The sequence below is a fragment of the Mustela nigripes genome, chromosome 9 (genome assembly GCF_022355385.1).
Source record: "Mustela nigripes isolate SB6536 chromosome 9, MUSNIG.SB6536, whole genome shotgun sequence".
Taxonomy (NCBI): Eukaryota; Metazoa; Chordata; class Mammalia; order Carnivora; family Mustelidae; genus Mustela; species Mustela nigripes.
Genome location: NC_081565.1, coordinates 11116974 through 11142645, shown reverse-complemented (window position 1 = coordinate 11142645; position 25672 = coordinate 11116974). Strand labels below are relative to the sequence as shown.

Below are 25672 nucleotides of genomic sequence, written 5' to 3'. Positions count from 1 at the left end.
CAATTCTAAGAAAAAAAGGGGTTCATTCTTTTGCTTGCTTAAAATTTTAAAAACTAATTTTGGAAGATTTATCCATTCACACATTTTATTTTTTTAATAGATTTTATTTATTTGACAGAGAGTGAGAGAGAGATCAAAAGTAGGCAGAGAGGCAGGTGGTGGAAGGGGAGAGGAAGCAGGCTCCCTGCTGAGCAGAGAGCCAATGTGGGGCTCGATCCTGGGACCCTGAGATTATGACCTGAGCCGAAGGCAGAGGCTTAACCCACTGAGCCACCCAGGCGCCCCTCCATTCATATTTTATTTTATTTTTATTTTTAAAGATTTTATTTATTTATTTGAGAGAGAATGAGAGAGAGAGAGAGCATGAGAGAGGAGAAGGTCAGACGGAGAAGCAGACTCCCCAAGGAGCTGGGAGCCCGATGCCGGACTCAATCCTGGAAGTCCGGGATCATGACCTGAGCCAAAGGCAGCCAGTCAACCAACTGAGCCACCCAGGTGCCCTCTATTCACATTTAAAAAACACCTTCTATGTGCCTGATTCTGTGTTAGAAGAAATCAAAGATGAATAAAATACAATTCCTGTAAGTAATACTAATAATCCGTCGAAGGTGGGGAGCAGCCCAGGGGATAGTGCCAAGTACAGCAGGATGTTGTGTTTATGGCAGCATTGCTCACGGTAGCCAAAAGACAGAAGCGATCCAAGTGTCTGTGGATGAGTGGAAAAACAAAATATCCATACAATGAAATATTGTTCAGCTTTAAAAGGGAGAGGATTTCTGGCACAGGCTATGATGGAAAACCTTGACGACCTCATGTTAAGTGACAAGCCAGTAACAGAAGGACAAATACTGCTTATTTCCACTTGTATCTAGAGTCCTCAACTTCTTAGGGGCAGAAAGTAGAATGGTCATTGCCAGAGGCTGGATGGGGAGGGATGGGGAGTTTAGTGGGTAGAGACTTTCCATTATGCCAGATGAAGAAAGTTCTAGAAATGGGTGATCATTGTACAACAGTGTGAATGTACTTAATGCCACTGAACTGTACATACACTTAAAAACGGTTATAGGGGGCGCCTGGGTGGTTCAGTGGGTTAAGGTCTCTGCCTTCGGCTCAGGTCATGATCCCAGGGTCCTGGGATTGAGCCCTGCATCGGGCTCCCTGCTCAGCGGGGAGCCTGCTTCCCTTCCTCTCTGCCTACTTGTGATCTCTGTCTGTCAAATAAATAAATAAAACCTTTTAAAAAAATGGTTATAGGGGTAAATTTGATGTTATGTGTATTTTACTATAGTTAAAAAATTTTTTTTAATCTAAAAAAAATGACAGAATGTTTATAATTGTGGAAGCTGGGCAATGGGTACGTGGGAGTTCATTTACTTTGTATAAATTTGAAATTTTCCATTATAGAAAGTCTAAAAGAAAAGCTCCTATTATCAAAGAATCCTATCTAGTTCAGGGACAAATAACCACAATACAGTATGAAAATGGCACACCAGTGGGGGGCTGGTTATTTTTATTTTTAAATGTTTTGGGGGGGGTAAAGGCTCTTTAAAAAACCCTTAAGATTAAAAAACAAAAATGGAGTCAGTTAAGGTAACACAATGTGGTGGACAGAGAACGTGTCTTGGAGTCAGAAAGACTTGGTCTTGAACTGTGGTTCTGACCAGTTGTGTGACCTCAGGTGACTTGTCATTCCCCACCTATGACACTTACTCAAGGCCAGTCCAACTCATAGTGTTGCTTGGAAGATTATGGCAAAGAACAGCAAGCAGATTTTTCACAAACAGCTATTTTCTTGAGGGCAGAGATTGGGTTTTTCCAGGGTGGGCGACATAATTCGTGCGACACAGGGCAGAATGGATACATGGGAAGGAAGGGCTGTTAAGTCTCTAAGTGCCATAGCAAAATATAAAGCTTTTTCTTTCTTTCATGGGTTTCTTTCTAGGCCCATAATGGAGCTTTTCAAATTTACTATTTAATGTCATTCTACGTGAAGAAAAAAATAAAAATTTAAATTATTAGCATGAATCTTATTGCTCAACTCTATACTGTGCCATGCCAGTTTTAAATGCGAACATATGTGGAATCATATTTCGTAACTCACAATCGCATTTGTATTTTGTCCTTATCAGACAGTGGAAATGCTGCACAAAACTCAACTGTTTTTATTTCAGTTCTTGATGTACACATATTCTACTAGCGCTCTCTGCCTTCGGCTTACTGATGAGAAAGGAAAAGGAACTAAAGTTGCTCCATCAGTTCCTTCTAGGCCATCATTTGCACAAGTGGTAGTAGGCTAATACAGGCAAGTAATGTGAACGAGAAATAGGATCACTGAGGTTCTTAGTACAGCACTGCCTTCTGTCGGCACCGAAGCGCGTTCTAGTTCTAACACAAAGTGGGGACTGTTGGGGCTGTTGGTGTCCCGCTGCCTCAATTGTGGACCCCACAGCTTTACCTTGTAAGCACTCTGAGTCTCGCTGAGCCCCCATGTACCGTGGGTCCACTGCAACTCTGTGCAGGCTGCACCCAGGGGGTTCTATGGGCCCGGGATGGCAAGACTCCGGGGAGGACAGTGCTCCTACACATGCTCCACTGTCTCATAAGACTACTTTTATAATGCACAAGTTTCAAGGTGGAATTATCAGGCATTTCAAGATGGTGGCTGTGGGGCATTGAAGGAGGCACAGGTCTTTCAGAGTCCAGGACCCTGTGACTGCACAGGCCCTGCATGTCCCCAGCTTCCTCTCCCTCTGCGGGGTAGTCAGTGGGGCTCCGGCGGTTGACTCCGTTTATCATCTGATTCAGTGGCAGGAGCACAGAAGAGCTTCAAGCAAGGTGGCGGGTCCATGTAAGTGGCGTGTCCAAACTCTGCCTCAGGACACTCAAGGCTATTTGTGACCTTCCCCGGACGAATTTTCTTGCTACGACATCCTGTCTACCTCATCCGGACTCTCATCGCCAGAGACTCTGGACTGTCTGCTGCCAATCTCTCCCCACACATGCTCCCCTCTGGCTTCCTTCTTCACATTACTTCCTCTAAGCATCTCACCTGCTGCCTTCAGGTGACGAGAAGCCCGCGGAGCCACCTTGATGTCTCCACACCAAGACCACCAGGGCCCAGCCAGCAGCCACCGACCCCCCACCCCAGCCCGCTGCAGGAGGAAGCAGGCGGGGGAGTGCACCATGGAGCTGGGTTCTGGTCCCAGCTCTGCCCCAGTGTGCAAAGGACAGCACCTCTTAGATCCTCATTCCCCCACCTGCCTCAGGGGGCTACAGGGGGTGGGGGAGGGAGGACATGCTGGTGTGGTCAAGTAGTGTTCAACCCTCCACCCATTAGAATCACTTGGGGGGCTTTTCAAATCCCCAGTGCCAGGGCCACCGTTTCTAAAACGCCCCAGGACTCAGTATACCCAAGGCTGATAATCACTGGTATAGATACAAGAGATTAGCATAGCACCTAGGCCAATCGACACTCTTTTTTTGTTTGTTTGTTTTTGTTTTGTTTTTAATTTAAGAATGAAGAGAGCTGGGAAATCTGGCCCCATTTATCACCAGCACTCCCAACCTGGTTGCATTTTGTTTAAATATCCCCAAATTCTTAATAAAATATCCAAGTCACTGGCTAAAGGGCAGGGCAGCCATGAACCCTGTTCTGAAGGCGGAGGGGGGCTTTCTAGACCCTGCCAAGTAGCTCATTCTGCCTCACAGGCCACGTGGAGAGCCCACACTGAGCCCCCTGCCCGGGGCCACGGCACCACTCCCAGAGCTGGGTCCCTGGGGCCGCTGCTCACAGGGTCAGGTGTGGCGGTTGCCCACAAAGCAGGGTGGGCTCCCAGCCAACAAGGAAAAAACTCAGCTTTGTGTCTGGTGCAGAGAACACAAAATCCTGACTGGAGGCAGAGGAGGGAGGGACAGCTGGGTTCGACTGCAGTAATCTCAGGTCAGCCACAGCAGGCGGGAGTCCAGGGAGATGGGAGCCAATGCCCGCTGAGTGCCTGCTGAGGCCCAGCCCGACCCTTCCCCTCACTGGATCCTAACCACAGCCCTGAAACACTCAGGAAGGGCTCCCATTGTACAGAGGGGAAAGGAGGTCCATGCAGGCCAAGGGTTTCTGCCTGAGGTCGCCATACTGCAGGGTTCGAACAACTCCCAGATCCACACACGTTCTCCCCTCATCGAGGTGGACGTGGGCAGGTGGGTGTCGCATGGCTACGTGCGGATGGCTCGGGCCGGGCTGCCCCAAGACAGCTTTCTGAACCATTTGTGCAGTGGCCCAGGCACGCCGGGGGCAGCCTCCCGGCCTGGGCCCCCAGCACCGTAACAAGCCCTAAACAAAGAATCAATGTGTCACGGGGGAAGCCGGCTCACTGTTCGGATGATTTAAGTCAGGGGGAAGGCGGGTGTCCAACAAGAGCTACTCTGATAATTTGCAGGGGACGGGGGCTGCCGGGAAGACGGGAACTGCCCGTTCTGGCCAGCCGCTCCGGTATTGACAGAAGCCCCCCACACACACTCGCTAGATTACAGTAAAGACATTCAAATCACAGGCGCGTCGGCCCACGCCTGGCTCCTCTGCGCCAGCAGCCCCTGCCTTCTGCATTAACCGAGACAAACAGGGAGAAGTCAGGAAATTCTGATTAGCGCAGGAACGGCAGATGAGCGGGGAGGCCTGTGGAAGCTGAGGAGACACAATGAAGAGGGTCTTCGTGCATACCGGCTTAAGATTTTCTCTCCATAAGAAATGCAGATGGGAATCGGCTCTACTAGGAAAGCAGGTGCAGTGATTAAAACCAGCTCCCGCTCACTGAGCGCCGGCCCGGTGCTGGTGGTTTCACATGCATTATCTCACTTACTCTTCCCCCCCATCCTGTGAGGTACGTGGTGTTATGATCTCCATTTTACAGATACAGATACTGAGGCTTAGGAAGGCGAAGTCTGGTCCTGGGCTCATGCAACATGCGATGGTATTTGACCTATCGGCCGCCCGGGGCTGCTCCAACGGTTCGCAGAGATGGACTAGAAGGCAGTGATGAGGAGAGGGGACTCTGGAGAAATGGAATGTTCTGGCTCCCACTATGTGCTTAAGGAAGGCATCTCATTACCCAGAACCTCCGCCTGCTTCTGGATATCCTGGAAATAATACCTACCGCATGCTCTAACTGCCCAGTACCATGACGTCAGAAGCTCCAGGCAACAGTGTCCGGCCGAAGTGACCGAAAGCTGGAGACTAGGCCCATGCTGCAGGACAGCGACAGCTCCCCTCTCCAGTACAGAAGGCAGACGGGATATGCTGCGATTGCAACGTCAAACTCCTTTTGTTTTTCCTTTTTTAGGATTTTATTCATATATGTGACACAGAGAGTGAGCATAAGCAGTGGGAACAGTAAGCAGAGGGAGAGGGAGAAGCAAGCTCCTCACTGAGCAGGGAGCCCAATGCGGGACTCGATTCCAACCAAGACCTTGAGATCATGACCTGAGCTGAAGGCAGACGCTTAACCGACTGAGCCACCCAGGCGCCCTCAATGTCCAATTCCTGCTGGACCTCCATCTTGGCCACACCAGAGTCTGCCTGTCACTGAGGGCCAGACTCTGGGTTTAACACACTGTCTGTTGCATCCCAGGTCCCAAGAAAGGAGGTCCTAAATGGATTCGAGAAGAGGGTTTCAGTTTCCTGAGAGTGAGGAGAAGACAGTTTCAGGAGTGTGCTCCAGAGAGTGTGGGCTCAGAGGGCCTGACGGGCCCCTGAGAGAGACGTCAATGAGCCTGAAAGTGACCGGCAGGAAAACCAACATTAGCTGTAGCCGCAGGAATACAGGACTCACGGGTCAAAAGGCTAAAGGACATGGAGATAAAACCAAAGAAGCACAAATCAGTCCGGAGGAAGGAAAAATCCCAGCCTTCTGACTGAATTCCGCACCGCCTGTCAGCCTTGGTGACATGGCCCTCAGGGTGGTCCTCCACAGCACTGTCAGGCTCCCTGGTCCACGTGCTTATGATCACCTCTCCCCACAAATGTCACTCGTTCGGGGCCCATCTCTCGTGTCTGGTGGGGGCTTGTGCTTACGAGGCCTGGGCAGCAAGCTTTTTCATCATGAACAGATGGCAACGGTGTGAAGGAGAAAGAGCACAAGAAGAGTGAAACCACCCACCTCGGGCCTTATTTCCCGTTCCTTGTACAGGCCTCAGTTTCTTCATCTGTAAAATGGGAAGGTGCTATGCTAGAAGATCTTCAAGGTGCTTTCTAATGCTAATGTATGTTGTTTCTAAGAATGGAAAGGGCCTTTCTCTGGGAGGTCACCCACAGCCCCTGACAGAGAAACGGGTCCCAATGCACAGCCCTCGGGGCAGAGTTGGGAACAGAGGACACACTCAAGTGAGAATGACGGCTCTGCTGCTTACTGCATGTGGAATGTGGTGTATGGCCTGAACCCTTTGACTCCCATTTTCTCATTCATAATATGGGGGAATGCTTCCTCACGGGGGGAAGGGGGGCTTGGGAGCAGCAGATGATTCATAAAAAGTGCTCAGCTCAGGGCTTGACCTCTAGAGGGGCTAAACACTACCAGTCTTCTGCTCCAAATAACGACAGTTCTTTGCCCAAAGCACACTTACAGTGATTTACTTCAAGCAGCCCTGTTTCAGAGCATGCGACCTGTGCTACCTGCCCCGGACACATATGGGGTCACTGGAGTCAAGACCATGACTCTGAGCAAAGGAGGAAAGAACCGGGCACAGCAGACACACGTTAACTGTGGCGGAGGGATGGACCTGCATAATAACCCTATTAGGAGAGGCTCTTTTATCCTCATCTTACAGAGAGAGGGGACGTGACTTGCCCAAGGCCACAGAGCTGGGAAGAGCCAGAGCTGTACTTGAAGTCAATGCTGTCTGACCCCAAAGCCCAGGTATGCTTTCCCTGCAACACCCCAAGGCACTCTGAGCATGCTCAGTTGCTCTCCCCCCCCACTCTGGGAAATTTCTGGGGATTTTAAGATACCGATGATTGCTCACACAAAAATGTCCTTTTTCCCCACATACGACATAGCCAGTCAAAGGAGTCCAGAGTCTCTAGGTGGGGATTATGTATCACCTGGGGACTCAAGAGGCTCAGTGCAGCCCAGAGCTCCATGAGTGGGGACACAGATGAGCCTCTGTGAGCCTCAGTTTCCTCATCTGTAAATTGGGGATGTTATGTGCTTCATCTCGAAAGGTCTGAGATGATATAGGATTTGTCAAGCCGCCAATACTGAGTAGCACACAGAGGGACTCAGCGGAGGTTCAAGTCCTAACAGCGCTTTCAAAATGCCCTTTGAGAGCTGGGTGTTGCATTTTGTGTGGAACCTTCTATACCTTCCACTCAACGAGAACCCGCCCGGGGACTTTGTTGGGGAGGGTGGGGCCCAACAAAGGCCACAAGGGGGAACAGATGCTATAAAAACCAGGGGGCAGGGACTCACTAGATGGAAAAGCAGAGGATGGCAGGAGCAGAGGAGTGGGGCTCTGACGAGGCCCCGCTGACACTGCGCGGTAAGGAGCTGGTGTCCCTTGGGCTCCGGGGGCACACCATGTCACAGAGGGAAGGTGGGGGTCAGTGAGATGCTGATGCTCTCCTTCTTTACTCGGGGGCACCTTCCCTGAGAGCCAGAGCTCTGAGCAGTGGGGGACGCTGGGCCCTGGTACACATGATTGCTCTGCTTGTGCCGGAGCTCGTCCCGGAGCTCGTCCCAGAGCAGCCCACCCAGCCCTGAGTGGAGGCCTCTGGTTCCAAGGAACAGACCTCGTCCACAGGGACGATTACTGGAAGGGCTTCATTTACTCAGAGCGTCACCCCTGAAACCACCCCCCACCTGCTGCCAGAGGCCAGGCTGCACCAACAGCCACCCTGTCACTCCCCTTGCCCGGCTCCCAGTGCCCGCAGATCCAAGCGGAGAGTGGAGTTGGAGAGAAGCCCTGCAAGGTGTGACCCCATGCGTTGGGCCAGCCACAGCTCCATGCCTCCCCAGACACCTTGTGTCGCCATGACATGGAGCCGGTCACAATTCTCCAGACTGGTCCGCAGGCCCCTGCCTTTGCAGGTGCTGTGCCCTCTGCCAGGAAGGCCTCCCACTCCTGCCTCTTCCGGCAGCAGAAGTCCCCCCTCAGCCTTCCAGGACTAACGTGGGGACAGCTGCCCTGCAAGGCTCCCCCTCACCTCCTTCCTGCCTTGGGGAGGGTTAGGTGTCCCTGGTCTGGTCCCACAGCCACTACGCTCGCCTCCGCCACAGCACTCGCAGCCATCTCTGTGCTGCGCAGCTGTCCTGGGGTCCCCTCGCTAGAGGCCGGACTCCCCGAGGGTGCGGGCAGCGTCTCCACTGTCTCTGCACCTCCAGTTCCTAGCACGGGACCCAGGTCAGCGCAGACACTCCTGTGCTTGGTGAATGAATTATTCACCACCGACAAGGCAACGGGAACATTTTTGAGAAAGAGGCCAACATGGTGCAGAGCCAGACAGACAGACCGAGGACGTGCAGAGGAGGGCGAGCGGGAGGGAGGAAGGGAAAGCAGAGGACTCAGTATGTGTGCAAGGAGGGGCCGAGGCGGGAGGCGGGAGGCCGGGAACGCCGTCTAATTAGACCACATGTGCAAGCAGCATCTGGCTCAAAGCACAGCAGTTTACACCGCTCCTGGAGTTGTCGTGGAGACAAGCACATGACCAGCCTGGAGCCGAGACTCAGGGGCAGCAATCCAGATGCACTCCTAACATATTCTGACAGAGAGCAGATGGGCAGCTATTTGCAGGGCCAAAAAATGCCAACTCCGCTCCCCTCCAGACCTGCGTGCCCTCACTGATCATTTTCATCTTGTAAAGTCATTCTTCTCTGCCCTGGAACCACCAGTTCCACCCGTGCAGGAATCAGTGTGAAAGCTGCTATTTTTGTAGTTCCCCGACCATCACGACTTCCGGCCTGCTCCTATGGGTGAGGAAGTGCCACCACCTTTAGTGAAGGGGTGCTTGGGAGGCTGCGCTCCACTGCTGCAGGCTCCCCCTCCCCGCCATCTCTTTCTCAGTGAACAGTGTTTAAATTCCTCACTCTTTGGGCCCTACCACACAGATCCAGGCCTGGGAAGAGCACTGTGGGGCGGCGGGGGAATACAGGCTCCGAGGCGGAGTGCCCGCCAGGTGGGTACTTGCCTTGGGCATGTACTTGGTCCCTCTGAACTGTTCCCTCCTCTGTAGAATGGGCTTTGCGACACCTACTTTCACAAGATTATTATAAGGATTAAATTATTAAGGAAGATCCCTGAAAATTATAAAATTCTACATAAATTTTTTACTGGGGTAAAAGTTCTTTAGAAACCTCGAAGATTTTAAATAGAAAGACTTAGCAGAATAGAAGGGAAATGACAGAATCTTAGGCTCTGTAGGAAACTATACTTTTTTACCCACACGTATGGCAAATATCTCTCTTTTGAGGCCTTTGGTGAGGTAGGAAAACATCTACTGTTGGAGAATCAAGTTGGGTTTGAATTCTGGCTCTGATCCTTGCTTAGTAAGATGATCTTGACTGTGTAATGTAAAATTCTCTAGAGCCTCAGTTTCTTCATCTGTAAAATGGGAATAATCTTTCTTATCTCCTGTGAACGAATTCCACTTGTGAGTATTGGGACAATATATGCAAACTGCCCAGCACACAGCAGACACTCAGTAAATGTCATTCCACTTCCCTTCTCCCTCGTGGTTTAACAAATCAGGTAAGACAGGCTGAGAAAGTACAGAGCAGCGCGGATTCAGTCACAGCATGCTGGGATCCCACCTACTGGCTCTGTGGCCTTGGGGAAGCCCTCATCTTTTCTGAACATCCGTGTCCTCTTCTGGAAGAGGAGGGGATGTGACCTCCCGGGTCATGTTGTTGTGTGGTTTAAAGGGAACAATGAACATAAGGCTGATAGCATCCAATAAATGGTTGTTGCTAGGGTCCTCCTCACCTTTCCTGGAGAAATCCTTCTTGAAAAAAATCATGACTTATGTGGGTCCAGCCCCGGGCACAGAGGCTGCACAGTCTCAAGAGAAACGAATTTCAATTTTGATGCTGGGGAAGTAAAGCGACGTGAGGACCCGGAGCGGACGTGTGGGCGGCTCCGGGCGTGCACCGGGACAGCTGTCGGCCCGGCCCCCCCGGCCCCCCCGGCCCCCCCGGCCGCCTGAGCAGCATCCAGCAGGCCCGTCCAGGTGCAGGGAGGCTTATTTATAAAGCACGCAGGGCTTCCCGCTGCCGCATGCTCGCCTGCCGTCACAGGTGTGGGGAAGGCCCAGCTAAAAATACTGCTAACGTGGGTTTAATGTCGCCCAGCAGAGACTAATGATTGTTTTAAGTAAATATTAATTATAAGAGTCACCCAGATAGAGCGCTGGAGTGGCGTAAATATTCCCACATCTACATATGTAGATGGAGAGACCATTTGGGAACGGATGTCTTATATGCTTCCCTCAGGGACTTATTTCCTGGCTGCGGACTCTCAATATTTGGGGGATTCCTGGTTAAAACTATCTGGGCAGTGTCTTGATACGCAGGATAGAGGGAAGCTTCCTTATTTGAGAGACGAGCTTCTCCAGACCGGATTGCTGATTCAGTTCTGTTGGACCCTTCACATGAGAGCTCCTCACCACAGTATGTAGAGCCCGGATTTGGTTCAAGGCCCGCCCAGCACACTGGCTGGCTGATCTGGGGCAAGCGTTTGCCCGAGGGCCCCATTGTGAGGGGTCAGCAGTCTGAGATGGTGCTCTTGGTCTCGTGCTGTCCCCTGGGCATGCTTTCTCCCTCCCCAAGTCTCAGCATCTGCACCTGTATGGGAAGCCAACTTCGATCAGTGGTTCCTAGGTCCAGTATCCCAAGAAGATTCACCAAGGGAGGTTTTAAATGCAGCCTCCTGGGCCACGGCTCAGACTTTTGCGCAACTGCTTAGATTCTAATGCATTCGGGAACCTGGGGGTGGGGGGGGGGTAGGGAAGGGGGTGTTGGGGCTGTTAGAATAGTAGTACCAGGAGTAACAGACCCATGTGCTTTCCCTATGCCAGGTGCCCAAGGGTTTTACATATACCCACTCCATTCAATCCTCACAGCAACCCCATGAAATAGACACAGTCGCTATCCCATGTTATAAATGGGAAACTGAGGCACAGAACTAGTAAGGCAACTTCCCTGGGTTTACACAGGCAGGATTTGACCCAGGTGGTGTGACTCTGGTCTGACAGACTGTGGCACCAAGAGGGCTGTGGCTCTGCTTCTCTTTTTTATCACCATATCCCCATGCCCAGGGCAGAAGCTTCCAGAGCTGGTGATGGACATATTCATTAAATACTTTTACACAGGCTGCATCGCACACTACCCCAAGGAAGCTGAGATCCACTTTCAGATGGACTCGAGGGCTGGACCGTATACTGAGCCACTTTAGACCATTTTCCAGTGAGGGTGAGACCGGGTTTGAGGCCAAGCCTGGTTCACTCCTTCATCTCCTACCACAGCCTAGTGGGACATTGGCAGCAAACTCCTGGCTCCATGGGAGGAATGTAAGGATTAAACAAACAGACGTGGGACACCTTTATAAACGAAACTGATTACCAAATCCTTCTGATTGATTGCCTCAGTTTCTCCCAAGGCTGTTATCTTCAAAGACGAGGGGGCTCAACGAACATTTGTTGACTGAATGTAAACATACCAATTGCAACTATGACTCCACATGGTTCTCGGAAAACGGCAGGTTCTTAGAGGAGAGTCTTTTATACCTTGGACTCCTTCACTGGGACATGTGGCCAATAATGGTCCTAGGTGAGGACAAGGCTACCAGCCAGGGCCCCAGATTCTGACTTTCTAGGACCTAGGTTCATGACCTTTCAGCTCCTGACCTCTGTGCCCCAAGTCCCTTCTGTGATAGACAGTGTTGAGAGAGGAGTGTGGGGCGGTCTCTGGGACAGACTAAGCCTCGACTAAGCCCAAACCCAACCTTGCTCTGCAGAAATCCACTGTGAAAATCCCTAACCTCCATTTTACAGTGGCATTATTAAGTCTCCCAAAGGATCTGGGAGGTCGTCAAGCGGATGAGCATCCAGGGGATGGGCTAAAGTCCGTGCCTGGGGTACTGCGACTTCCAGCCATTTCCCTGTCTGAGGCTAGTCCATGAAGTAAGGGCAGTTTAGTACCCAGGAAATGGCAGGCTCCTCTTAACACCAAGGCAAACAGGTGACTTATCTCTGGGTACATCAAATCACCATGACTGTTCCCCTTTCCTTAATGACGATGACGAAGATAGCAGCAGCCATTTACTGAGGGCCGCTATTCATTAAAAGTATTTATTACAGAGATATCCATGTTGAATTGTTTACAGGCAAGTACTGGTATCTGAACTTTTAAAAAATGCATTAAGGTACAAGATACGGTGAACAATGGATAGACGCATGACAAAGTACGCGCAGTAAAACGTTAATGGTACGATCGAGGCGGGAGGTCTGAGAGAGTTCACTGTGAAATTCTCACAAGGGGACATGAGACACCAGACTTCGGAGGGGCGGGGGTGGTGGCAGGATGTGCTGTCCTCTGATCAACTTTATCCTCAACTTTATCCTGTTATCCAACTTTTTGGCAGGGAGGTATTAAAAGAGAGTTCTAAACAAGAAACCAACTATTGTACATCTGCTATGAGCCAGGCACTGTCGAATCACTGGGACAGTAATGGCTAAATTAGTCAGGGACCCTCCCCTAAAAGATGTAGGGAGATCTCTCTCTTTCTCCCTTTCGCGCACGCGCACACACACACACACACACACACACACACACAAATATATATGGGACGAGTATATGAAGACATCTGCCCTCCTTTTAAAGATCCAGAAACAAAGCTCTGAAAGATCACGTGACTTGTCCGCGACCACGTAACAAGGAGGTGGTGGGTGGGGGCTCACATCCAGCCATGTCTGCGGCCAAGATCTGGGTTCTTGATTCTGTGGCCTGCCACCTTTCAAAAGGTCACTACCATCATCGAATCTCATTCCCTTTTGCTGGGCGGAGCTACATGAGAAAGTGACATCCCAAGGTCGCTTCCAAGTTTCATTCTAGTCCTTCTTTTCCACCTCGCCCCTCATCAGACTGAGCCCTGGCACACCAGCAACCAACATTTTTAATTCTTTTCACTTGGGAAACCTTGTAGCTTTTCAGGTGGCTTCCCTAATCGTTACCTCATTTAATCCTCACATGATCCTGAGAGAGGACTCTGGAATCCCTGTAGTTAGCAGCCCTTCTGTCCCGGGACAGACTTTCTGCTCAGGCCCCCACTTGCCTCTGCCCCGGGGCCCAGGAAGCGTGGGGGCTGGTAGGAAGAAAAGAGAAGCTGCCCAGAGAGTATCTGGATAGGGTCTGACCAACAGTTTCATGCCTTTCACTGCCCACTGGGTCTGTCTGCCCCACCAGACCCCAAAGGCCTCTTGCCCATAACCTCTCTACAGGAACCAAACGACTCTCCCTCTTGCTCTGGTGGTACACCAGGAGCCTCCCACTTCTTGCTTCCTTTTGAAAGTAACTGCAGGGTAATCTGTGGTCTGGCCAGGGGGACTGTCGAAAGACATTCCAAGAAGCCCTGGAAAGAGATTCGTTTAGTAATAATGAGTGGCAAAGGCAAGCGTCAACTGAATTCCTTTTACCAGCGATTCCTTCCCTGTGTCAGGATAGACCAATGCAACGCAACACAATGCAACGGAATGCAAAGACAACAAAAACCAGCTGGGAACTCTGGTATTAGGAACAAAGTTGTTTTAAAAGAAATGCCAAGGTAAGAGATTTTCTGCTGCAGGACCACCTTCTTTACCTTCTGAACTCCCTTATCCCCCTGAACTCTACCTCTGATCCTGTCAGGCTGCCCTGGTTGGTTCGGGGTCTCCTCACCTCCCCTGGTCTCTGCTTCTAGGCTTTCTGCACCCAGTGTTGCTGAGCCACACCCCTGAGGGATCTTTCCAAAGGGCCTCTCTGACCATCCGATCCCAACACTCATGTTTAAAGCGCCACCCTAGTCCTTGCTGCCTTTGTGGGGGCCCCAAGGCTCCTGGTTGGCCTGTGAATCCCACAAAGACCCCCTCTCCAGCCATGCTTCCTAACACGTCCCTCTGCAAGCCAGAAGTCTCAGTCCCTGCACACTGCCTTCCGCTTCCCATGCAGGGCACTGTTTCAGACCTCCCCGCTTCTCTCTTTGCCTGGAGTGCCACCTCTTCCTGTCAGTAGGCTAACCCCCGTGCATCTTACCAGGCAAAGCTCATGTGCCCATGGCCTCCCCTCTCTGGAACGTCTTCTGCGCCCCCAAGGAACCCAGGCCTGCTTCTACCACATTACACATAGTTACCCGCTTACCCACTGGCCTCCCTCTTGAGGACAGGAGCTCTTTAGAGATAGAGAGCAAATAGCCTCATCGTTTGTGGTCCCCTTACTGGGCACGCGGCCTCACACGTGGTGGCTCTGAATGCCTGTGGGGTGAAGCACCGAAGGAACTCAGCGTCTACAGTCCTTATGGGACCGAGTCCCATGAAATGAAGTTGATTTCTGAGAAGGAAAAGAATACCAAGATAGTTCGAAACAGACCTGCGCACTCCCAGAATTCTTCCTGAAGCAGACGGTGTCACAGCAAGGCTACAATTATAGACGTGTGCACACACACGCACACACTGTTTAAAAAAACTCAGAGAATGCACTTAACACTGACTTTTTTTTTTTTCCTTATCGGAAACCTGTTTACAATCTTGTCCACTGTCAGTCTTAAATGTCACTTTTCAGAGAGATGGCTGCTGCCAGGAGAGATTTATTTTCAAATTGAATCACAGCATGTTCATGCAGAGACGCGCCTCTTTTGAATTCTCCAAATTGGAGGGAATTCAGGGAAGAGAAAGCGAGGTTATTAGAATCTGCAGAGGCTGATTCAGGAGGCAAAATTATGAGGGTAAAATATGCATGGGCGAGTTAACCAGCAGCTAGCAGTCGGTGGAGACGCAGCTGCCTAGAAACCCACAAGGGCAGTGAGGACGCAGAGAGACAAAGTGGCAACGGGGAGGAATGGAGTGGGGGAATGAGATGGTGGGGAGAAGTCTTAGCAACAGCAGGCAAGTGCCCATCTGTGCCAGGTACCGTGCAAATGGCTTCACTCATTCAGCTTTCGCGCATGAGATAACGTTATCCCTACTGGAAAGGTGAAGACGTCTGACAGTCTAAGAGGTGAAGAAACCCAAATGAGAAAATGTATGGTCAGGTTCTACTGGCTGTGCTGCCACCAGCCAGTGACGAAGACAGGGTTTGTAGCAGGCATCACTGTCCCTGCTCTTTGCTATATGTGGGGGTGATCATGGAAGACTTCCTGGAGGAGGAACACGTGGATGGAATCTGATTCTGCTTCTTTGTCCCTGCTCAGGAAAAAACTGTTAGCTTTTAGGAAAGGGAGTCTGACCTTGGCAAAGCCTCGTGAGTAGACCCCTACCCCGGGGTCCCTAGGTTTGGCACACACCTGTTCCCCCACGGCAGATTCTGGGCCCCTGCTGCAGCAGGCACTCTGCATCCTCGTTCCTGTGCCTATGAGCCCCACGAGCCTGGCCAGTCTGAGCCGGGCTACCTCCCCAAGAAACTGGAGTCAATGCTGCCAACCTCACGGGGGTTACTGTGGGGACCGGAAGCACCAGTGTATTGTAGGAACTCAGTACATATGTTTTCTTTTTGAAAGCAAGCATCATACACGCTGTAGATCATTCCCTTGGTCAAATGTATACTCCTCCTTCAGGCTCCAAGCCTCAGCAACCCTTTCCCACAGGGTGCCCAGGTGGCTCAGGGGGTTAAGTCTCTGCCTTCAGCTCAGGTCATGATCTCAGGGTCCTGGGATCGAGTCCCACATCAGGCTCTCTGCTCAGCAGGGAGTCTGCCTCTCTGGCTACTTATGATGTCTCTCTCTGTGTCAAATAAATAAATATTAAAAAAAAAAAAAATCCCTGCCTTTCATTGATCAGTTCTGCCAGTAGTGGCTAGGGCCCTGCTGGGCCATCACAGCAGCTACGAGAGGGGAGCTGAGCAACCTCACACTCTATCCCACCTGGGATCATGGCTTTAAAGCAGTTCTTGCTGCTGGCAGAGCATCTAACAGGGTGCTGAGGTCTGGTCTGGCCAGGAGGCAGTAGGAAGTACTCTAGGAAGGGACAGGTATGTTGATGGAGGAAGGGAAGCAGGCCTCTGTGCAAAGGGAACCCAGAGAAGGCGAAACCTGCTGGGACACAGAGGGGGATGGGGCAAGGCTGTGACTCCAGCGAGAGTAGGGTGGAAGGCTGGGCCCAGATCTTTAAAAGCAACGGGGAAGCCCTAAAGCTTGGGGGGCAAAGGGGAAAAGGGAGGTATTTGCGCTTTGGATCATTCTGGACTCCGGAATATGTCTGCCAAGAAGCAAGGAGGGAGCAGGCGTATTCCCCCTCCCCCCAGCCGAGGAGCTGCCAGGAGGATGCAGGTGAGAGATGACGGAAGCGAGGAGGCAGGAATGGGAAGGGAGGGACTCAAGAGCTATTTTAGGAGGGAAGAGTAGATACGGACTGCCGGACTGCCGGACTGCCGTGGCCTAGATCTGACAGGTGACCACCCCTTACCAAGCAGAGCATGCCCCCTGCCCCCACCCCCCGCCCACACCCAAGGCAGCCTCCAAGAACCCAGGAAACTAGTTCCAAGCAGAGTATAAACCATGTGTCTTGCACACTTGCCTCTGTGTGCGGGCCCTCTCCGTCTGAAAAGCACAGGACTCTCCGTCCAGTCAGTCAGGCTTGGGGGTGCTGCCGGGTTCCGCAGCCTTTGGCTGACCCAACACCTGCATACTCAGCTTGCCAGAATCTGTCCTGCATTCCGTCTGTCGTGAAGGAAATGCCCTGTGTTGACGAGTGTCACATTCTGGATGGCTGAGGGAGAGTGTGTTCTGGGGTGACTCAGGCTCCGGCGTGGGACCGGCTGGGCTGGGCAAGCCTCCCGCTCACTCTCCATAGGAGTGTGGGAGGTTTTAGCTCCCCTAGCCTCACTCATTTGCAAAATGGGGATAATACAAGCTACTGCACAGAGCTGTCGTGAGGGACAGATTTTATAGAAAGTGCCTGACAGTAGTAGAGGCTCAGTGGTTGGGAGCTGTTACTACTGTCCCTGAGACATGGTTTTTTTGTTGTTGTTGTTGTTTTTAAATGCATTGTCTCTCCGAAGACTACACAGCAAGCTGGTTAGTGTCTCCTAGTAAGTGTGGTCATTGAATGTAAGCTGTTAAATGTTATACGTATTCATTTCCAAGTTCATCTAAATTGGTCAGTGATGCAGTTCTATTGTGTTGGCTGCCCTGGTTTTTGGGAAGCCTGTGTGCCTGTCCTGAAAGTTTCTTATTTAGTATCCAAGGAGCCCACGCCAGGAGACTCTGTGCTCCCAGCTGCTTAGTAAGCCTCCATCTAGCAGTCCACACAGCGAAGGCAGAGTTTGGGCTCCGCAGACAGATGGATCTGGGTTCAAATCCCACCTTCACCACCTAAGGTTGGGCAGCCTAGAGCATCTCTCTCACGTGGAGACAAGGGCAAGGGTGAGGACTTGAACCTCAAATCCCGGAGTCCTCTGATCCATCCCAGTGTGAATGGAGAGACCCACCCAGGCATTTCTCCAGCCAGCCCTGTGGTACTGTCCCTCTGCTGCCTGAAATCTTTCAGTGGTTTTCCTGCCTTCACGGTGGGGGGTCCTCTATTCAACCCCGACCAAAAACCTGCACCTACTTTAAAGCTGTGCTAGGGACTGGGGAAGGTACAAGGCAGGGATGAGACAGGGTACCAGGGACAAAGTGCAAAAGTCTTCACCCTGCATTTCAGGGCCTCCTGCTCTGGTCCCCGTCTACCTATTCTCGCGCCATGGCCCCCAGTTGCCCGGCTCCTTGACTCAAGCTGCACAGAGGACTTGCAGGTCTGTGAGTGCACAGGGCACGCTCTCACTTCTGAGTCTGGCTCGGGTTCTTTCTGCTTGGGCGGTCCTTATCATGACATCCGTCCATCCGCCTGCCTGTGACTCCTGCTCACTCCTGGCCTCAGGGCATGAGCTCCCCTCCACCTGGCCCTCACTGCAGTATGGGAGGAAAAGGAGCCCCCAGGCAAGAGTGGGGAGTGCACTGGTCATGGAGGCCAGAAGACCTGGTTCCACTCAGTTCCATACTCCTCCCACCTCCAGCACCTGGGGCAGGTGACATTCCCTCTCTGCCCCCAGCCTCCTCTTCTAGAACACAGAGGTACTAACGTCTGCCGTCTGCCGCCAAGTTTTATTTTGGGGATTATAGGAGAACCATGGCGGGGGGGGGGGGGGCGCGCGTTGGTAAACGGCAGCCACCATAATGGTCTACGTAGTTTCTCGCCCGTCACTCTAACTAGACTCTGAGCCTCCTGAGGGCGACAGCTGTGCCTCTGCCATCTCACGATGACCCCTGTGAGCCGTGCAGCCCTGCGTGCTTGAAATGAGCAGGTGTGAAGTCTTGGGGAAACGTGTCTCTTTAAATCAAAAGCCTTTCTGGTGCTGAAAGAGTTAACATGTGCTCGTGCTTATAAACAAGCCCCATTTCAGCTCAGCACTATCACTGGGTGTGAGTCACAAGGCTTAGCAGGTGTGGGCAATAATTAAAGGCTTCAGCAATCTACCTGGGCAAGGTATTTTTGCCTCTTATTCCAAAGAGGAAACTCTCTCTATGGAGAGCAGAGGAGCTCATTAATGAGACTAATTAGGTGTAAAGGGGGTAGAGGCTGGCATCAGCTGCAGCTTGGTGGAGCTAATCATTAAGCTCTGTAATCTCCACTGAACACAAGCAGACCAGGCTCAGGGGCGGTGAGCAGGGCTCCCACACCTGAGTACCTGACCACAGGCTTTGGAGAGGCTGAAGGGCCTTACCTCTCCCCCTGCCATGTTCTGCCAGGAGACACCACACACACACATACACACCCACACACACAGCGTGGGGTCAGCTTCCAGGGAAAGGAGCCAGACCATCCACAAAGATGCTTTCCTCTCAGTGTTCACTCATCTTTGAGGAGCATGGACTAAGAAGCTGTGCGCTGCGTTCTACATCCAGCTTTCCTGGCCATGAGGAACGGATCAAAGGAACTCCTTCTGGCCTCCACATGTGGAAGATAAAACTCTCATGTCTACATTTCCAGATTTTCTAGCCACCACTAATCTTTAGCTAGCACCGGGTGGATTTTTCTTTCTGGACCCGTCTTCTCCTTGGCCTGTGAGCCCAGTGACCTGTGGAGGGGGCGAGGGGTGGTGGTGGTGTGGTGGTGGTGGCGGGAGGAAGGTTTCCCCTGGGACCTTCCGTGGCAGGCAGTCCAAGGTGTCAGCCACACACTGGGTGCGTGGAGGGCGGTGGGAAGAGAAGGGAGGGACAGATTTGGGCACTGCCACTTCTCTCAGCTCTGTGGCTTTGGTCAAGTCACAGCTGAGCCCTAATTTCCTCATCTGTAAAACGAGCATAATAAAATCATGGGCTCAAGAGCATTAAAAAAACAAACAAACAAACCAAAACCCATTTGTAAAGTAGTTCACTTATAATCCTCATAGGGTTTAAATTTCAGTAAAAGGAGAGAGGGGTGGATCATCGGGGAAGGGGGAAAATAATCCCAGGTCAGCCCCCACCCTGGGCTTGAGTTAGCCAAAGGGCAAGGCCTCCTTGGGCAAGGCCACCGGAGCAGAGACGTGCACCTGGAAAACTGGGCTCTTGGATGCTGGTGCTGGGGAGTGCCTGCACTGTTTACAGACCTCACTTGCCGTGGCTTTGGGCCCTGCCACCAACCTGCCCAGGAGGCTTTCGATCTCAGCAACGCGCCCTCAGAGACTTCTGGGAGGCAGGGAAGGAAGCATCTTGGCAACTTGTCTCCCCCATGAGACCCACTTGGCACAGCACACCCCTCTGATCTACCATCCCCGCAGCGACCGCCAAGGAGCTCTCAGAAAGTTACTGCAGCTGAACCGCACGTGTCCAGTTAGCCAAGCCCGAGGGTCGGTTTGCTGGTGATATCCTGTCCGTGCAACCTCTGCTCCAACATGAACACGGCGGCGAAGCCCTCCCCAACAGCCCCCTCCATCCCCCAATCTTCTGTAGTCCCCCCCGCCGCACTGACCCGGGATTACTTGTCCCCCACAATTGTCTCTTCTATTTGAACATGAATGCAAAGTAGCAACATTCTCTTTTCCCACTGGGGCTGATCTTGCTAACCTGCTCCCAGCCAATGGCTATGCCTGGGACCCTGGCCTGACCAACCAGAGGACCCCATCCTTTGGTCACAGTCATTGGTTCAGGGGGGCCAGATGGGGCCATGCTAGGTCAAGTGGTCTCCTGTGAATGTACTTCAAGCTCTGAGGACCGCATAGACCCTCCATATGCCTCTATCACAAAGCAAGAAAACGTTTGAAAGTAGTAACTGGCAGGCAAAGAAAAGAAAAACCAAACAGCGGTCATCGTCACTTGAGCTCCTGAATCCAGTCCTGCCTGGAGCAGGAGAAGCCCTGGATTCCTCAGTTATATAAGCCAAGAAATTCTCCCTCCTGCCTCTTCTGTCCAAGGTTGGTTAGGCCACTACCATCTGCAACGCAATGCAGAGAGGCCAAGCCAGGGTTTAACCAAGTCTAGGGCCACTTCAGTCAGACCACAGATCTGCTGTTTGTTTGTTTGTTTTGTTTTTCTCCCCAAATATTATCGCAGCTATTGTCCTAACTCGAAGAGCCTCCATCTTATTTCTCCCCTTCCCGTCTTTAAGTTATGAAGCCAAAGTCAGAGTTCTTGAACAAAGACATGGCAGGACCCAAAAACGCTTTCGGATCAATGTCTGTGGCCCCCAAATGACTCTCCTGATGCACTTGTCCTGTGGACATTTTCCAGTCCCCATTCTCCTGTTAATTTCTCAAAGTTTTTTTTTTCTTTTCTGAGCTCATTTAGAATGTTCTCCACCATTTTCTTGGTCTGAACAACAAAAATCACAAAAAGATAAATATATGCAATGTCCTATAAAATCAAAAGCTTTAAAATAATTGGAATGGGGGGTAGAGGGGAACCAAAGACCTGCCTCAGTGGATAGTATGAAGGCCCCTGAAAAGGGATGCTGATATGTCTGCAGGCTTTACGTTTTAATGGATGGATTGCAACCCCTTTTAACAGATGAAGACACTGAGACTCGAAGAGGGTTAAAGAAGTTGTTTTTCTTTTCTTTTTTTAAGTTTTTATTTATTTGAGAGAGAGAGCGAGCGCACACATGCATAGAGGGGGGGAAGGGCGAGCCAAGTGCAGAGCCCCATGTGGGGCTTGATCCCAGGACCCTGAGATCATAACATGAGCCCAAACCAAGAGACAGATGCTCAACCAAATGAGACACCCAGGTGCCCCTAAATCAGTTGCTTTCTATGACTCTCCTTGGCCAATGCGTCCTCCTCCCCCCTCAAGGCCCAGCTCCAGTGCTGTCTCCCATGTGAACTAAAGCGTCCATCTGGCAGTTACCACAGGCTGTCCCTCCTGTTGGCTACAGGTGGGCCTCTGCCATTAGACAAGATCTCAAGGCAGAGCCTGGTTTTCATTCACCTCTACATTCTGCCCAGCAGCACAGGGCTTGCTTGGCCCAGGGCAGGGCTGCAATGAATGTTTGCTGGGGGAGATGAATGGATGATGGAGTCGTGGTCTGAACCCTGCTTGTTCAACTGGAAGCCGGCTAGAGCTTCCCCTCCCCCAGCTGCCTCCGTGACTGCCAGCACCTCCGAGTCTCCTGCTTGTTCTCCCTGGAGGGAGTCAGGCTGGGTAGTAGAAGTGGTTACAAGACCAGAGGGAGCACGGACAATGGTAATAAATATGTAAAACCCAGAATTCATTACATCCAGTTAATTCTAAATGCAAAGGACATCACATCCTGTGAGAGAGACCCCAACGAAGGAGTCTGGTTTGCAGCAGTATGAAGAGTGGACCAGAATTGTTTGGTCCGACTCCAGAAATCACTCTCCTCTTGATGGGCAAGATATCCATAAGGCTCTCCATCCCCTCCTGATTTTGTGGCCAAGGAATGGTCCCCGCCCTGCCGCAGTTTCCGTTCTGTAAGAGACCCTCCCTGTGGTCCCTGAGAGGCCTTGCCACCCAGTGGTGCTGGGCTAGTGACCCTCTTGGCAGGAAACAAAATCTGTAAAGCAGAGGACGTCGTTCTCTTAAAGAGGCAGTTACACAAGATGTTAACGTTACACAAAGTAAGCTCTTGTCCTCTTGGGTGGGGGAAGGGGGATGCTTCACAAACTAGAAATAACGTGAGTATCCCTCATGCAGTGCACTTGAAACCAGGCACCTTCGTGTGGTGCCTGCCGCCTTCTATTAGCCCCAAAGAAAGGGAGAAAGGGCCTGCTGAGCCACCCAGGAGAAACAGCTCATGCTTACAATTGGGCCAGGCAGGAGGTCTGCAAATGCTCCCCTCTGGCCTCCCACACTCAAAACATTCCCTACAGTGAAGACTTCAAAGGTAGAAAGGGGAAAAAGATTTTCCCTCTGCCCTATGCCAGCTGAGAGAATATCTTTCTGTTCCCTCCATCACACACACACACACACACCCTCTGCACACGCACAGCTGCATAAGAGAAGCAAATCTACACACCTAGCTAGAAAGGAGGGGACTGGGTTTGAGGCCACAGATGAAGGTCATACCAAAAGCACGGATCTAAAGTCAGAGGTCCAATTCCTAGTTCTAGAAATTACAAGGACTAAAGGCGACTATGAGAGAGTGTGGGTCGAAGTGCACAACCAGCACAGCAGGGGGTACACAGAGCAGCCGCTCCATGTGCGAATCCCGGACTTGCTAGATCATGTTGACTGAGTCTTCACCAACTATAGGAAAGAAGTGAGCAGGCTGGACAAGGCCCCATCCTTCCTCAGCTAAGTCCCAAGACGTCTTCCCTTTGACTCTGCCTTAGCAGCATCAACTCCAAATAGAGTTCTCCATCTGTCTGTGGTACTGAAGGCCCCACTTAAATCATGTATTTTTTTTTTTTTTTTTAATACGAAGGTGAAGTTCAGACCTTCCCATTCATTAACCCTAAGTGAAAATGAGTCCATCCATTTGGTGTCTAAAACCAAAAGTCACGCCGTATTTTTGTTTGTTTGGGTGAGACAGGATAGAAGAAGCGGAGGCTGCTTTGGATATAATGCAGGTTGGTGTTAGACATCTAGAAGAACTGTCTCCATGTGGGCAAAATGGAGGAACATGGACTGAACAGCCACCGCTGAATAATGGGTTTGTAGCCAGTGTTAAAACTGCTGGCCAGTGTGGTTGGTATGCAGTAGAACTCTCTACTTTGTTCTGAGCTCAACCAACATCACCGACAGCGACTTAGATAGAAACATAGAAAATGCTCATCAGATCTGTAAAGGAGCTGGTGACAGCAAGGATTAAAAAAAAATACTGCCAGGAGACTGGAACAATGGGCTGAAACTAACAAGTTGAGATGTATTGGGGACAAATGTAAATGCCTAAACTTAGGTTCAAAAAAATCAACTCTAGATGTACTAGTCAAGGCTGACCTGTTTTAAAAGCCATTTATATGGTAGGTGTAAAAGAGGCAAAATTTGATGTTCAGTACGTGGTCAGCAATGGCCGCCAGTGTGATATGGTTCAAAAAAAGAGAATAATGTAGGGGTGCCTGGGTGGCTCAGGTGTTAAGCGTCTGCCTTGGGCTCAGATCATGATCCCAGGGTCCTGGGATCAAGCCCCACATTGGGCTCTCCGCTCAGCGGGAAGCCTGCTTCTCCCTCTCCAACTCCCCCTGCTTGTGTCTCTCTCCTTGTCAAATAAATAAACTAAAAAAAAAAAAAAATCTTAAAAAAAAAATAATGCAACCCGCTAGATTCACGTAAGTAGAAAATCGCAAGTTGCATTCAAATGTGTCAGAGTCTAAAACGGAACAGTAACGTGGGCTCAGATGTAATTTTATGCTAGTAGCACATTTGAAAAGAAACAAGAAGTATGGGAAATTCTAATGGATTATATTTTACCCAATGTACACAAAAATTACAATTTTAACCTGTAATCTATACAGGAAATTATTAATGAGTTTTACGTTCTTTCACTCATACTAAGTCTTAGAAATCCGGTGTATGTTTTACCCTGGTAGCTCTCCACCTGCTCAGCGGCCACTGTATTGGACACTGTATGGCTACCGTCAAGGTTAGGGGGAAGGGGGAAGAACAGATCCTCTAAGTTCTGTTCTCATCTGATCATATATGGAATATCTGGTGTTTGAGACTTTTTATTTTTTAAAGCTTTTATTTATTTATTTGACAGACAGAGAGAGAGAGCACAAGTAGGCAGAGAGGCAGGCAGAGAGAGAAGGGGAGGCAGGCTCCCCATTGAGCAGAGAGCCCGATGTGGGGCTCGATCCCAGACCCTGGGATCATGACCTGAGCCAAAGAAGAGGCTGGCACCCGGTGGTGTTTGAGATGTTTGAGGATGGAAAGTTACAAAATGTAGTCCTCCAAAGGCTAGCTGAAGGACTGGCATGGGAAGGCTCAGGGCAAGAGGACTGTGCTCTTCTAGTATTGGGAGAAAAGTCATACTAGCGCTATGGGACTACCAAGTATAAAAGTAGGGCTAGGGGATGAAAACTGTGGTAAGGTTTTGGCTCTTGAAGAGGGAATTTCCCTGACATCAGAGGTGTGGAAGCAGAAGCTGGCTGGCCTGCCGAAGAGGATATATGCATCAAAGTTCCCTATCAACTCTGCGCTTCAGACTTGGAGACACTAAACAGGACCACAGAGTAAGAGGGCTGCCCAGCGGACACACCAGAATGCACACATCCAAAGATGGTTTCTCCTTTAAGAAGCCTTCTTGGGAGGAGACAGGCCTCTTTTGGACAACTCTCACAGGCTGCCTGTGTAATTCTGGTTGTGAGAAACGGGGATTGTAGGGTGTGGCTTTGTGCAGTTCTAGTCCTCACGCGCTTGTGAGTGTGTGACTGCAGAGAACGTTCCTTGGGCAACATCAACTTGCGGGCTCTCAGCTGACTAGAGTGAGCAGGGAGTACTGTAAGAAAGGTCTTGAGGTCTCCCCACTTAAGACTCTGTGAGTGCTGCTCTTGCCGTCTCATGGAAAAAGAACACTTCCACTAGCCCTTACGGATTTCAAGGCTGGGGCGCCTGGGTGGCTCAGTAGCTTAAGCATCCCCCTCTTGGTTTTAGCTCAGGTCATCTCCTGCTCACAAGCTCCAGCCCCGCGTTGGGCTCTGCACTCAGCATAGAGTCTGCTTAAGGTTTTTTCTCCCTTGAGGCGCCTGGGTGGCTCAGTGGGTTGAAGCCTCTGCCTTCTGCTCAGGTCATGATCCCAGGGTCCTGGGATCGAGCCCCGCATTGGGCTCTCTGCTCAGCGGGGAGCCTGCTTCCCGCTCTTTCTGCTTGCCCCTCTGCCTACTTGTGATCTCTCAGTCAAATAAGTAAAATCTTTAAAGAAAAAAAAAAGACTCTTTCTCCCTCTCTCTCTGCCCTTCCCTGCTGCTGTCTCTTGCTCTAAAATAAATAAACAAGGCTTCCAGGCTGCCAGGGTGGCTCAGTCGGTTAAGCGTCTGCCTTTGGCTCAGGTCATGATTCCAAGGTCCTGGGATCAAGCCCCGCATTGGGCTCT

The 25672-nt window shown here is 51.0% G+C and overlaps 1 protein-coding gene across 6 annotated transcripts in view; it reads right to left on the bottom strand.

The window, feature by feature from the left end:
- Nucleotides 1-25672, bottom strand: part of DENND1A (DENN domain containing 1A) — a 496533-nt gene that overhangs the window by 69122 nt on the left and 401739 nt on the right. The window lies entirely within an intron of this gene.